The 4,523-nt window shown below is 42.1% G+C and overlaps 1 non-coding gene across 1 annotated transcript; it reads left to right on the top strand.

The window, feature by feature from the left end:
* Positions 1 to 721: 721 nt before the first annotated feature.
* Positions 722 to 793, top strand: TRNAT-CGU (transfer RNA threonine (anticodon CGU)). Its single transcript has one exon. It is a non-coding gene; the product is annotated as a tRNA-Thr (tRNA).
* Positions 794 to 4,523: the final 3,730 nt, after the last annotated feature.

Below are 4,523 nucleotides of genomic sequence, written 5' to 3'. Positions count from 1 at the left end.
GGGAGATGATAAGAGTGTGTACAAGAGTTTGTGAGTTTGGTGGTCTCAGGGGACAGGTAGGGGCGGATTTTGGAGATGTTGCGTAAATGAAAGTGACAGGACCTGGAAATGTTCTTAATATGGGGGGTAAATGAGAGGGCCGAGTCAAAGGTGACGCCAAGACAACGTGCCTGAGGGGAGGGACGAATAACAGTGTTGTTAACAGTTAGATATATGTCAGGGGGAGATTTGGAATGTGAGTGGGGGAGATGATGATGAGTTCTATTTTATCCATGTTGAGTTTCAGGAATCAGTCAGTCATCCATAATGAGGTGTCTGACAGGGAGCAAGTGGTACAGCTTTAGTCTCGTAAACCAAAGATCATGGGCCCCATCTGTGCCTTGTGGCAACTTTCTCATTTCTATTTCATATTTGATTCCAAGACAGGTTCAGAATTTTACATTTGAAGCCATTGGTGACCAAGTTAAAAGGGGAAAGCCATCTAAATGTTTCACTGCTAGCTAGCACAATTCATAAAAAAGATGAATTCATCATTTTTCATATATATTGTTTGGACACCCCAAATGTGGGCTGGAACAGACCTATAATTTATGGCAAAGGGAGCCCCAGTAAAAGGAAAGGTAGCAGATCCTTTATAGTCATATAGATAATTTGGATGCAACCCAAACACCCTCTAGGCTGTCAGATGAGAATTCCTAATACATACAAACAACCAGCAGGTGGCGCAGTGGCCAAGTGGTAAGGCGTTGGTCTCGTAAACCAAAGATCATGGGTTCAATCCCCATCTGTGCCTTGTATGACTTTTCATGTTGCCCCTAAAACATACACCTCCTGTTTGTCCAAATAGAATTTATTAGAACTCACTTTCTGCTCGTATAAAAATCCATACACTACAATAATGAGGGACAACAAACTTGAAACAGTCTGTTGATGATTGTATGCTCCCAACATAATACAGCTGTGTTATTGTTCCAAAATTAGGTAAAATCTTTTATTAAATTCGATACAAATAAAATTAGTGTAATAACATACTCACAAATATAGTTTTAGAACATGGGGTTGTAATGTATCTAGATTCATAATGTTAGCGTTCTGGTGAAAACATTCTCCTTGTTCCTCACTCACCATACCAAGATTTTCCAGGAAGAATTCTAGATATGGGTGCAGGAGATGTATTTTTTGTGTCAATCAGCCTTACTGAGTTTTCAAGGAAAATAGACAAACATACATAGCAAACATTTAAACGTAAACAAAGAAAGCTTCTTAACCCGTACCGACATTGGCTTCGTATGAGCATAAAATACACATCTTATATACAGCATATACTCTGATAAACGTAGCAATAATCTGTCAAAGCCTTCATGAATCACAATAAAACAAATCAACACGAATATACAAAAATACTCATAGAAGCAGGGAACATAAATAATGTTCTAACAATCTTATGCCGCCTATATTGCTATATACGTGTGTAAACATTTTTTAACAAAAAACAATAATAAAAAGAACAATGCCGCCCAATGGGGGGGGGGGGGGGGGGGGGGGGGATACCCAGTCAGCTATAGAAGGAGCAACAGGCTGCCTCCACAATCTCGGGATAAGAACTCTAGCTGCGGTAAGAAAATGCCGTAGGGCACCTCTTTTAATACTTTTAAGCGAGGCCGGGATCATAGACAAAAGGGCCACATTAGGGGTATTGGGTACTGTAGAACCGGAGCAGTCGGTTATCTGAATAAATATCTGAATAATCAGATCCCAGAAACGATATATCTTTGAGCATTCCCACCAAATATGAAGCATTGTCCCCCTATGTGACAGGCATCGTCAACAGCGGTCCGAGTTTGTGGGAGAATATCTATGCAGATCCACAGGACAACAATACCACCTAGACAAGATTTTAGAGTTAACCTCCTGGGCGTTACAAGTCAATGCCAGCTTGTGTGTGAGGGTAAATGACGTGACCCAGTCGTCTCCAGTTATGAGACCAGCCAAGTCCTTCTCCCAATATCTGGTGTATATAGGGGTTATAGACTCAGGATTTTGTGTGAGAAGCTCATATAGCCTTGAGACAATATGGGGAGGGCGAACAGGTGAGCTAACTAACTGCTCGAATTCCATCATTTTTCTGTGTAGTAAGGATGGATCTGTAAAAGAAGCTATTAATGACGTTAATTGCTTGTACGAAAGCCAGGATAGCAGCTTACTCCTGTATGAAAGGTCTAGGAAGGATAAAGGGGGGACCTGCCCATTATGAACTATATCTTTTAGGTGACGGTGTTCGGAGGCAGACCAGGATAAGAATTTGGCAGCCCTCAATGCCGGCGGAAATGCTGGGTTATTGAACAATGGTGTCATGGGTCCCGGTCTCGTAGACAATTTGCCCGATCTAAGGAGAATATCCCAAATACTTAATAAATCCATAGTAAGTGATTTAGTCAGCCCTATTAACGACCTGTCCACCCATGGAAGAGACCGGAGACTCACTCAAACTCAGACAAAAGTTCTTCCAGTAGCACCCATTCTTTCAACTCCCAACTGAGAAACCAGTCTGTCAGGCCCACTAAGACCGATGCCCTATAGTAGGAGACAATATCAGGGGCCCCCACTCCTCCTCTACATTTGGGTTTAACAAATATGCCGAATGCCAATCTGGGGTGCTTCTTATTCCATAGGAATTTTCAAAACATGTATTTTACGCAAATATGCAGTAAAAATATGGGAACCATTTGGAATATATATAACAATCTGGGGACAATATCCATTTTTAGAGTTTTTATGCGAGCGAACCAGGAAAGAGGCAGGGAGTCATATTTCTGAAGGTCGGATTGAATTTTACTATATGCATGGGAATATTTAAGTAAGAACAAAGCAGAAGGGTCCGATGGTATCATTATACCCAAATACTTAATGGCAGTAGGACAAATCCTAAAGGACATATTATTGTGTATAGTGGACATTTGGGTCGAGTTTAAGGTAACATTTAGAAGTTCGGATTTGGAGTAGTTTACCTTGAAATTGCTGAGTGATCTGAATTCGTTGAATTCCTTCAGTACTGAAGGTATCGTGATATGAGGGGATATTATATATAGCAGAAGATCATCTGCATGTAAGGAGAATTTATAATGGGTATCGCCTATCTTGATCCCTTTAACATCCGGATTGCGACGCAAGGCTACAGCCAAATGTTCCATAACTAGGGCGTAAAGCAATGGGGAAAGATTACACCCGTCTTGTACCATTCTTGATTTGAAAAGAATCAGAAAGGGTGCTGTTAATCCGCACCCGGGCCCTGGGTGAGGAATACAATGCAGCAATTCTAGAGACCATATTGGGGCCCAGGCCTACCTGGCGTAACACTGAATACAAAAATTCCCAACAAACCCTATAAATGGCCTTTTCAGCGTCTATGGACAGTAGGCACATAGGAGTACCTGTAGACTTAGCAAATTGGGTCAGCAGGATAGTCTTAATAGTATTGTCCCCAGCTTCCTTTCCATAGATAAACCCAGTTTGATCCAGATGAATCAATGAGAGCATATCAGGAGATAACCTATTGGCAATCAATTTAGAAAAAATGTTTGCATCAACGTTAATCAATGATATGGGTCTATAATTAGAGCAAACGGTATGGTCTTTGCCAGGCTTAGGAAGGACCGTAATATGAGCTTCCAAACTCTGTGGAGGAAATGGCGTATCGACGGAGATGGAAGAAAACACCTTGGTCATAAAAGGAACAAGATTAAGGGCATGGAGTTTATAAAACTGCGGAGTAAAGCCATCAGGGCCAGGGCTTTTCCCAGTCAGGGTAGCACGTATAGCGGCAGAAACCTCCTCTTCAGAAAACGGGGTCTCCAGTTGGGATATCACCTCGGAATCTAAAGTCGGAAGGGCTGTTTTGGTTATATAATTTTGTAGAGAGGGTGGACTTGCATGGGATGGACAGATTTGATAGAGATTGGCATAATAGTTATGAAAAGTCTGCAAGATCTCCTTAGGGATGGATGTCAAGCCGCCTTTAGCAGTCCGGATAGACGGGATATAGGTAGTGGAAGTGCGAGGGTGTAAGCCCCGTGCTAACAATCGGCCAGATTTATACCCATACTGGTAAATTAGTTTATGGAAGTGATCACGATGGCGTTGGTATGCTAGGTCGTACAGCTTCAAAAGGTGAGTCCTAGCAGCAGTCAGTTCTAAAAATACCGCTGGGGACATGTTTTGTTTATGTTGGCTTTCCAAGGAGCGAATTTTATTACTAGTAAGTATAATATCCTGCAATCTGATCCTTTTAAGCCGAGTTCCTTGTTTGAATTAGGACCCCTCGGACCACCGCCTTCATAGCCTCCTATTGTAAAGTTAGGGCAGTAGGGTCCGAAACCTGGTTCCCTATGAAATTGGTAATTGCCTCTAAAACCGCCTTCGCACAAATAGAGTCCTTAAACAGGGAGTCATTACACCTCCACGTCCATTCTCTAGGGCCCATTAGAGGAATCTGGAGCGAGAGGGATACTGAGGAATGGTAGTAC

Source organism: Pyxicephalus adspersus, chromosome 4 (assembly GCF_032062135.1).
Source record: "Pyxicephalus adspersus chromosome 4, UCB_Pads_2.0, whole genome shotgun sequence".
NCBI classification, from domain to species: domain Eukaryota; kingdom Metazoa; phylum Chordata; class Amphibia; order Anura; family Pyxicephalidae; genus Pyxicephalus; species Pyxicephalus adspersus.
This window is presented reverse-complemented; position numbering and strand designations above follow the sequence as displayed.